The sequence below is a fragment of the Symphalangus syndactylus genome, chromosome 13, assembly GCF_028878055.3.
Source record: "Symphalangus syndactylus isolate Jambi chromosome 13, NHGRI_mSymSyn1-v2.1_pri, whole genome shotgun sequence".
NCBI classification, from domain to species: Eukaryota; Metazoa; Chordata; class Mammalia; order Primates; family Hylobatidae; genus Symphalangus; species Symphalangus syndactylus.
The window spans coordinates 33,884,453-33,895,218 of NC_072435.2; the positions used below are offsets into that span (position 1 = coordinate 33,884,453).

The following is a 10,766-nucleotide window of genomic DNA, read 5'->3' on the forward strand; positions in this document are numbered from 1 at the left end:
CCATTGCCAACCCCATCGCAAGCTCATACGCACAGTTCACTCCCTCCTGGAAATCAGGGGGCCTCCATGTACAGGAAACAGATAATGCAACTTGGCATCGGGTGAACTGGGGTTGGGGGTAGGGATGTTGTGCCCATTTGAGGTTGCAGAAATGGAAGGCAGAGAAAAATGGCAGAGCTGAATGCCATGCTTTGGCCTCCAGATTGGATCATTCTAGGCCTTATCTTCTCCCTCAGTCTACCAATGATCACCCGTGTGAACCCCTTGTGGCATGACACCAGCCTGGTTCCCTGTCTACCCACCCACACCCAGTGCCTCCTTCCAAATCACATCCACCTACACAGATCCCTGTCCTCCTATTTATTTATTTTTGAGACAGGATCTCACTCTGTCACCCAGGCTGGAGTGCAGTGGCACGATCATCATGGCTTCACAGCTCACTGCAGCCTCGACCTCCCAGGCTCCAGTGATCCTCCCACCTCAGCCTCCCAAGTAGCTGGGACTATCAGCTGAGGTGGGTAGATCATTTGAAGACAAGAGTTCGAGACCAGCCTAGCCGACATGGTGAAACTCTGTCTCTACTAAAAATACAAAAAATTAGCTGGGTGTGGTGCCTAAAGTCCCAGCTACTCAGAAGACTGAGATGTGAGAATCGCTTGAACCCAGGAGGCGGAAGTTGCAGTGAGCCGAGATCATGCCACTGCACTCCAGCCTGGGCGACAGAGAGACTCCGTCTCAAAAAAAAAAAAAAAAAAAAAAAAACCCAGATCACCTGAGGTCAGGAGTTCGAGACCAGCCTGGCCAACATGGTGAAACCCCGTCTCTACTAAAAATACACAAATTAACCGGGCATGGTGGCCAGGCACCTGTAATGCCACCTACTCGGGAGGCTGAGGTAGGAGAATCGCTTGAACCTAGGAGGCAGAGGTTGCAGTGAGCCGAGATCACGCCATTGCATTCCAGCCTGGGCAACAGAGCAAGACTCCGTCACAAAAAAACAAACAAAAACAAAAACAACAACAAAAAAACAAGTAGCTGGGACTAAAGCCTACCCCACCATATCAGGCTAATTTTTAAATCTTTTGTAGAAACAGAGTCTCGCTGTTACCCAGGCTGGTCTCAAACTCCTGGGCTCAAGTGACGCTCCCACCTCAACCTCCCAGACTGCTGGCACTACAGGCAGGAGCCACCTCACTCAGCCTCTCCTGCCTTCTCACTATGATGCAAGGGTTCCTCCAGGGTACACAAAACCCACCCTGTAATTAATTGGGATCTGGACTCTGCCCTCTTATAAAAACACTCCCAAAACCTCCATCAACAAGAGAGATGAGTAACATGAATCAAAGTGTCCCCTACAATGGAATGGAACTTGGCAGCAGAAAGGAACAGACTACTGCTACTCTCAAAACAGGGACTAATCTCAAAAGCACACCGAACAAAAGAAGCCACAAAAAGCACGCACTGTATGATTCCATTTATAGAACATTCTAGAAAATGCGACTAATCTGTAGTGACAGACAGCACATCAGTGGATGCTTGGAACAGGTGGGGGAGGGATATTGAATGAACTGCCCAGCGTAGCCACTCTTAGGCACGTGACTCTCAGGTGAGGGCCAGGCGATTGTGGTCCCAGCTACTGGGGAGGCTAAGACAGGAGGATCCCATTGAGCCCAGGAGTTTGAGGCCAGCTAGGGAAATATGAGGAGACCCCATCTCTAAAAGAAAAATAAATAAATCACAAATATATATGTATATGTGTGTGTGTGTGTATATATATTTACACATATATATATATATATATTTTTTTTTTTTTTTTTTTGAGGCGCAGTTTTGCTCTTGTTGCCCAGGCTGGAGTGCAATGGTGTGACCTTGGCCCTAATTTTTAATTAATTTATTTATTTTTGAGGCAGAGTTTCACTCTTGTTGCCCAGGCTGGAGTGCAATGGCGCGATATCAGCTCATCGCAACCTCTGCCTCCCAGGTTCAAGCAATTCTCCGGCCTCAGCCTCCCGAGTAGCTGGGATTACAGGTATGGGCCACCAAGCCCGGCTAATTTTGTATTTTTAGTAAAGATGGGGTTTCTCCGTGTTGGTCAGGATGGTCTCGAACTCCTGACTTCAGGTGATCCACCCACCTCGGCCTCCCAAAGTGCTGGGATTACAGGCGTGAGCCACTGCACCTGGCCATATATATATATATATATATATATATATATTTTTTTTTTTTTTTTTTTTGAGGAAGCAATTTCTTTAATTTTATCAGAATCCAGGACACAACAAGAAAAACACCCAAAAACCACATGGAGACAGGAGATGAGACACAACTCCTCCCCCACCGCCTCCCTGCTCTAGAGTGGGAACGAAGTCGGGGTGAGACAGCTTGGGGGAGACCTGAACCTCAGTCCACCCCTACAGGCTCCAGGCCTGCAGGGAAGGAGGGTAACGGGGAGGCAAGGCCCAGCCCCCCAGTTTGGGGAAACAGCTGAGGGAAGGCCTCCCTCAAAAGGCCCCACCTCCTCACCAGCACTCCTGCCCAGGGACAGGGAGCCCACAGCAGCAAGGGGACCTCGGGGCCATGGCCGCCTTCATGACTGAGAAGTAGCTGAGTGGAGGCAGGAGACACACGATTATCTGGTTAGAATCAGTTAGGGCAGGGGCCTGGAAGGCCCCCATGGGCCAAACCCTGAGGTCACAGGAGGGGGCCCAAAGCGGGGCTAGTGAGTGAGGTCCTGAGTGAGTGGGTCAGTGGCTGGGCCCCTTTCTCTAGCTTCCTGTAGCCCCTCCAATACTGCTGCCAGGGGGGCCTGCCTCCAGGGAAATGGGATAAGAAAGCAGCCTGCCCCTGCTGCAGACAGAGCCAGGTGGCTGAGGCCAGGAAGGAAGGCCCGGCCAGGCCTTGCCACCTGCCCCAGAGGCCTGTGGAAAAAGGACAGGTCAGGAAGGGTGGGGACAGGGGTTCGACCGGCTCAGATCCAAGATGCTGCCACGCTTGCTTGCTGAGTCCCCCATGAGCTGGGGCACCCCACTGGGGCCAGCGACTAGTTAGACAGGAGGCAGCAACTTCACAAGAAATCCTTCACAGCTGCCATTCCCTGAGGACAGCAGCTGTGCATGACACCCGGGTATGTCTTGAACTGGACCCTGGCAGGTGTGACAACAGACCAGAGCTTCTCAGCCGTCAGGGCACCATGGGGTCCAGCTCCCCCTGGCGCTAGAGGATGGCCAGGTCCTTGGCACTGCATTTAGCTGCCTGGGGGAAGGCCCGGTGCAGAGGCAGCCAGCAGCTCAACGCTACGATACCAGCCAGAGGGTGGGGGCAGGTGAGGGCCGTGTAGAGGGACGGGGCCCCGCCCTGTGAAAAGCCTCCCAGGACGATTTGATCGGCAGGGATCCCGTTCTTCATTTCATGCTCAATCAAGGCCTTGATGTTCTCTGCTGCCTTCTTGATGCCAGCCTCGTCCTCTGGGGCATCTGGACTCAGCCCCATCAGGTCAAACCAGGAGGGTGTCACCATCTTCATGTTGAGAGTCACAGGGATCCTAGGCGCATGGGGACAGGTGTACTTGATGTGAGGGAGCCGGATGGCGGGGAGGGCGTCAGCCCAGCTGTGCCCTGTGTCTCCAAGTCCATGTAAAAAACTAACCGCAGCTGTTTCCCGCTCAGCTCCAGACACGGTGGCAGCATCGGTGAGAGGGGCATAGACACGGTGTTACCACACATACACCACATGGCTCCACGGCAGGAGCCTCCACTCCCTGGGGCTTCCAAGGCCGCTGGGGCGATTCTCCTCTTTCTCCCGCAGACACACACTCTTCCCCCTCGGCCACCCCCGCTCCATATATATATATATATATTTTAAACAGTGAGGGGCTTTTTTGTTTTGTTTTGTTTTGTTTTGTGTTGTGTTGGTTTTGTTTGTTCATTTGTTTGTTTGTTTTTACGGAGTCCTGCTCTGTCGCCCAGGCTGGAGTGCAGTGGTTTGATCTCAGCTCACTGCAACCTCCACCTCCTGGGTTCAAGTGATTCTCCTGCCTCAGCCTCCTGAGTAGCTGGGATTACAGGTGCCCTCCACCACGCCCAGCTAATTTTTTGTATTTTTAGTAGAGACAAGTTTTCACCATGTTGGCCAGGCTGGTCTTGAACTCCTGACCTCACGTAATCCACCCGCCTCAGCCTCCCAAAGTGCTGGTATTACAGGCGTGAGCCACCACGCCCAGACCCTAATTTTGTATTTTTAGTAGAGACGGGGTTTCACCGTGTTGGTCAGGCTGGTCTTGAACTCCTGGCCTCAAGTGATCCACCCACCTTGACCTCCCAAAGTGCTGGGATTACAGGCGTGAGCCATTGCAGCCCAGCCAATACATACTTTTTTAAAGCTAGTAAATTATGGGGTAATTTGTTACAAAGTAATAGCTAACTCACATTCCAAAATCTTAGAAGCTGGATAGTAAATAACAAGTACTGAGGGGCCATGTGGAGAAATTGGAACACAAGTATCCTGTTGATGGGAATGTAAACTGGTACAGCTAAACCCAGTGCAGTAGCTCATGCTTGTAATCCCAGCACTTAGGGAGGCTGAGGCAGGCAGATCACTTGAGCTCAGGAGTTCAAGACCAGCCTGGCCAACATGACAAAACCCCCTCTCTACTAAAAATAGAAAAATTAGCCAGCCGTGGTGGTGCATGCCTGTAATCCCAGCTACTTGGGAGGCTGAGGCAGGAGAATCACTTGAACCCGGGAGCGGACGTTGCAATGAGCTGAGATCACACCACTGCACTCCAGCCAGGGTGACAGAGTGAGATTCCATCTCAAAAAAAAAAAAAAGAAAGAAAAGAAAAGAAAGAAATATTTGTACAATCATTTTCATAGCAGCAGTATTCACAAGAACCAAAAGGTGGAAGCAACCCCCAAGCGTCCACCAGCAGAGGGGTAAATAGATAAAATGTGGTTCATCCATACAATGGAATATTACGCAGGCTTGAAAAGGCAGAAAATTCTGATGCATGCTGTGACATGGATGAACCATGAGGACATCATGCTCAGGGGAATAAGCCAGACACAAAAGGACAAATCCTGTATAATTCCACTTGTAGGAGGTCCCTAGAGGAGTCAGATTCATGGGAGACAGAAAGTAGAATGGTGGGTGCCAGGGGTTATGGGAGGGAGGTGGGGAGTTAGTGTTTCATGGGGACAGAGTTTCAATTTGAGAAGATGAGAAAGTTCAGGAGATGGATGTTGGTGATGGTTGGACAACCATGTGAATATGCTTAATGCCACTGAGCTGCACACTTAGGAATGGTTACAATGGCTGGGCACAGTGGCTTACGCCTGTAATCCTAACACTTTGGGAGGGTAAGGCCAGAGGATCACCTGAGACCAGAAGTTCAGGACCAGCCTGGGCAATATATTGAGACCCCGTCTCTACAAAAAGAAAATCTAAAAAATAGCTGGGTGCAGTGGCACACACCTGTAGTCCCAGCTACTTGGGAGGCTGAAGTGGGGAGGATCACCTGAGCCCAAGGGTTCGAGGCTACAGTGAGCTATGATGAAACCACTGCACTCCAGTCTGGGTGACAGAGCAAGACCTCATCTCCAAAATTTAAAAAAAAAATTAAACTGGTCAATTTTATATTATATTGGACCAAAATTTAATTTTTTTCTTTTTTTTTTTTTTTTTTTTTTTTTGAGACGGAGTCTCGCTCTGTCGCCCAGGCTGGAGTGCAGTGGCGCGATCTCGGCTCACTGCAAGCTCCGCCTCCTGGGTTCACGCCATTCTCCTGCCTCAGCCTCTCTGAGTAGCTGGGACTACAGGCGCCCGCCACCACGCCCGGCTAACTTTTTTTTGTATTTTTAGTAGAGATGGGGTTTCACCGTGGTCTCGATCTCCTGACCTCGTGATCCGCCCGCCTCGGCCTCCCAAAGTGCTGGGATTACAAGCGTGAGCCACCGCGCCCGGCCCAATTTTTTTTCTTTTAATTTCAGGAGAAACCTTAAAAGCCAATTGAAAAAATATATGTTCTTTCTTAGAGATGATGCCTCACTCTGTTGCTCAGGCTGGAGTACAATGGTGCAATAGTAGCCCACTGTACTCCAACTTAAGCCCTCAACTTTCTGGGCTTAAGCACTTCTCCCACCTCAGTCTCCCAAATAGCTGGAACCACAGGCATGCACCACTGTGCCTGGCTATTTTTTTGTTTGTTTGTTTGTTTTGTAGAGACGGGGTCTCAGATCGCGCTGTGGCCCAGGCTGGTCTCAAACCCCTGGGCTTAAGCGATCCTCCTGCCTCAGCCTCCCGAAGTGCTGGGATTACACGCATGAGCCACCGTGCCTGGCCCATATTTTTTTTAAGCTAGATATTATCATGTGGAAAGACTCACACAGTAGCAATGGGAATGTAAAGTGGACAGCCTTTCTGATAAATAATTGGAAAGGATTGAGCATTGGTGTGCTATGACTCAGCCATCCCACTCAGCATCTATACCTGCGGCAGGTAAATCTATATCTACAGCAGGTACCATACCACCCTGTCCATATCCCTGAGCACTCACAGTCCCTGTGGGCAGGGAACTCAGAAGTGCCAGAGAGTTAACACCTCTCCACCTCCCTTCTCTGGAGCAACCCTTAGACAGGGACAGACAGGAGCTGGTGGAGAAATACTTCAATTTCCTCGACCCTGTAATCCCAGCTACTCAGGAGGCTGAGGCAGGAGAACGGCTTGAACCCGGGAGGCGGAGGTTGCAGTGAGCTAACACCACTGCACTCCAGCCTGGGCAACAGAGCGAGACTCTGTCTCAAAAAATAAAATAAAAAAGATGCTAGGCTGGGCACAGTGGCTCACACCTGTAATCCCAGCACTTTGGGAGGCCGAGGCAGGCAGATCACCTGAGGTCAGGAGTTTGAGACCAGCCCAGCCAACATGGCAAAACCCCATCTCTACTAAAAAATACAAAAATTAGCCAGGTGTGGTGGCACATGGCTGTAATCCCAGCTACTCAGGAGGCTGGGAGGCTCACTTGAACCCAGTGGAGGTTGCAGTGAGCTGAGATCGCACCACTGCACTGCAGAGCCTGGGAGACAGAGCGAGACTCCATCTCTCAAAACAAAACAAAAAAAGCTTATTTCAGCATGTGGTTGCAAACATCCCCAGGGCACAGATCCCAAGAAACCTCTCAGAAGACAGGAAGTAGGCCAGGCATGGTGCCTCATGCCTGTAATCCCAGCATTTTGGGAGGCCAAGATGGTAGGATCTGCTTGGGCCCAGGAGTTTCAGACCAGCCTGGGCAACATAGTAATATTCTGTCTCTACAAAAAAATAAAATAAATAAATAAATAATTCAGCAGATGTGGTGGTGCATGCCTGTGGACCTAGCTACTTGGGAGGGAGGGTGAGGCAGGAAGATCACCTGAGCCCAGGAGTTCAAGGCTGCAGTGAGCTAGGATCGTGCCACTGCATGCCAGCCTGGGCAACAGAGGGAGAAAAGAAGAATGAAGAAGGAGGAGGAGGAAAGGAGGAGGAGGAGGAGAACAGGAAGAGGAAGAGGAGAAGGAGGGGAAAGAGGGAGGAGGAGAAGGAGGGGAAAGAGGGAGGAGGAGGAGGGGCAAAGAGAAAGGAAAGAAAGAAAAGAGAGAAAGAGAGAGAGAAAGGAAGAAAGGAAGGAAGGAAGAAAGGAAGGAAGGAAGAAAGGAAGGAAGGAAGGAAAGAGGAGGGGGAGGAGGAGGAAGGGGGAGGAGGAGGAAGGAGGAGGAGGAGGAAGGGGGAGGAGGAGGAAGGGGGGAGGAAGAGGGGGGAGGAGGAGGGAGGAGGAGGAGGAAGGGGGAAGGAGGAGGGGGGAAGGAGGGGGAAGGAGGAGGGGGAAGAGGAAGAGGGGGAGGGTGAGGAGGAGGGGGGAGGAGGAAGGGGGAAGTGGGGAGAGGAGGAGGAGGAGCAGGAGAAGGCGAAGGCGAAGGCCTAGTGCAGTGGCTCACACCTGTAATCACAACACTTTGGGAGGCTGAGGCAGGAGTTCAATACCAGCCTGGCCAGCATGGCAAAACCCCGTCTCTACTAAAAATACAAAAATTAGCCAGGCACAGTGGTGGGCGCCTGTAATCCCAGCCACTCTGGAGGCTGAGTCAGGAAAATTGCTTGAACCCAGGAGGCGGAGGTTGCAGTGAGCCCAGATCATGCCATTGCACTGCAGCCTGAGCAGGACTCCATCTAAAAAAAATAAAGAAAGAAAAAGAAGGCCGGGTGCGATGGCTCATGCCTGTAATCCCAGCACTTTGGGAGGCCGAGACAGGCAGATCACCTAAGGTCGGGAGTTCAAGACCAGCCTGATCAACGTGGAGAAACTCCATCTTTACCAAAAATACAAAATTAGTCGAGTGGTGGCGCATGCCTGTAATCCCAGCTACTCTGGAGGATGAGGCTGGGAATTGCTTGAACCAGGGAGGCGGAGGTTGCGGTGAGCAGCGATCACGCCATTGCACTCCAGCCTGGGCAACAAGAGCGAAACTCCATGAAAGAAAGAAGGAAGGAAGGAAGGAAGGAAGGAAGGAAGGAAGGAAGGAAGGAAGACAGGAAGAGTCACTCCAAAGGAGAGATAACCTTTCTCAAAGGTCCCTTCCTCAAAGAGGTCTTCAAGGAACCCCTTGTTCCTTGCTACCGCTTCACCTTGCTTTGTTATATATACAGCACTTGTCACAAACTGGCAGTACCTTGTTCTTTCATTTGTCTTTTTTTTGTTTTGTTTTTAAAAGCCGGGTTCTGAGCTGCCACCCAGGCTGGAGTGCAGTGGTGCAATCATGGCTCACTGTAGCCTCCGACTCCCAGGCTCAAGCGATCCTCCTGTCTCAGCCTCTCAAGTAGCTGGGACCACAGGTGCACACCATCACACCCAGCTCATTTTTATTTACTTATTTACTTATTTTTGAGATGGAGTCTCACTCTGTTGCCCAGGCTGGACTGCAGTGGTGCAATCTCGGCTCACCACAACCTCCGCCTCCCAGGTTCAATCGATTCTCGTCCCTCAGCCTCCCGAGTAGCTGGGATTACAGGTGCGTGCCTCTACATCTGACTAATTCTTCTACCATTTTTATTTATTTTTTGTACAGATGGGACCTCACTATGTTGCTCAGGCTGATCTCAGACTCCTGGGCTCAAGCGATCCACCCACCTTGGTCAGCCTCCTAAATTGCTGGGATTAAAGGCGTGAGCCACCCCACCTGGTCTCCTTTGTTAGTTTACTTAATGTATCCCACCCACTAGGACAGAAGCTCTCGGAAAGTAGGGAGCCTTGCTGGTCTTGTCCTGCAAGGAAGCTGCAGGTGCTGACCGACAACAGGTGCTCTTAAAGCTCTTCTAAATCCAAAAGGAAGTTTTGTCTTTGGACTCCCTGTGGTGATGCCCAGAGGGTCCCTGACTTATGAGTTTCCAACCCTAGAGGTTTCCAGTCTCTGGCCCAGACCTGGTCAATGTCAGGTCTTTTTTTTTTTTTTGAGATGGAGTTTTGCTCTTGTTGTCCAGGCTGGAGGGCAGGCACGATCTCGGCTCACGGCAACATCCACCTCCCGGGTTCAAGCGATTCTCCTGCCTCAGCCTCCCAAGTAGCTGGGATTACAGGCTTGTGCCACCACACCCAGCTAATGTTTTGTATTTTTAGTAGAGATGGGGTTTCACCATATTGGCCAGGCTGGTCTCAAACTCCTGACTTCAGGTTATTCACCCGAGTTGGCCTCCCAAAGTGCTGGGATTCCAGGTGTGAGCCACCGCGTCCGGCCAAGTCAAGGCTTCTTTTACCCTGTCAGGGAGAACTCTCCCTCTCCCACCCTAAGTCCAGGTAGGAACGTTTCCATGGATGGTTTTGTTTTGTTTCGAGATGGAGTCCCGTTCTGTCGCCCGGGCTGGAGTGCGGTGGTGCAGTCTCAGTTCACTGTAACCTCCGCCTCCCATGCTCAAGTGATTCTCTTGTCTCAGCCTCCCAAGTAGCACAAACCACCACACCCAGCTAATTTTTGTATTTTTAGTAGAGACAGGGTTTCACCATGTTGGCCAGGCTGGTCTCAAACTCCTGACCTCAGGTGATCCACCCTCCTCAGCCTCCCAAAGTGCTAGATTACAGGTATAAGCCACCGTGCCCAGCCCAAGCCTACAGCACCCTGTGTTCCTGGGTGGTCTCCCATCCAAGTACTAACCAGGTCCGACCCTGCTTAGCTTCCGAGATGAGACGAGGATCAGATGCTTTCAGGGTGGTATGGCCATAGATACATCCAAGGTTTTTCTTTTCTTTCTTTTTTTTTTTTTGAGATGGAATCTCACTCTTCGCCCAGGCCAGAGTGCAGTGGCGCGATCTTGGCCCACTGCAAGCTCCGCCTCCTGGGTTCCCACCATTCTCCTGCCTCAGCCTCCCAAGTAGCTGGGACTACAGGTGCCCACCACTATGCCCTGCTAATTTTTTTGTATTTTTGTAGAGACAGTGTTTCACTGTGTTAGCCAGGATGGTCTAGATCTCCTGACCTCGTGATCGGCCTGCCTCAGCCTCCCAAAGAGCTGGGATTACAGGCGTGAGCCACAGTGCCCGCCCTCCAGGGATTTTCAGACGGAGAACAGATCAAGGTCCAACTCCACAGATTTGCTCATCCAAGACCCAGCTCAGGCTTCCCTAAGTGGGGAGGCCAGGGTGGGAGTGGGGAGGCAGAGAAGCTGGGCCCCCCAGGATTTCGGAGCTGCTTGTCCCCCACTCCCCACCTGGAAGGCAGACCACAGTGTTGGGCAGGGACAGACAGGTG

General features: G+C 51.3%; 2 pseudogenes; both read right to left on the reverse strand.

Annotated features, from left to right (window-relative positions):
- Positions 1-2,613: 2,613 nt before the first annotated feature.
- Positions 2,614-3,816, reverse strand: LOC129459872 (acyl-protein thioesterase 2-like; annotated as a pseudogene).
- Positions 3,817-10,123: 6,307 nt separating this feature from the next.
- On the reverse strand, positions 10,124-10,243 carry LOC129461383 (uncharacterized; annotated as a pseudogene).
- Between the last annotated feature and the right edge of the window lie 523 nt (positions 10,244-10,766).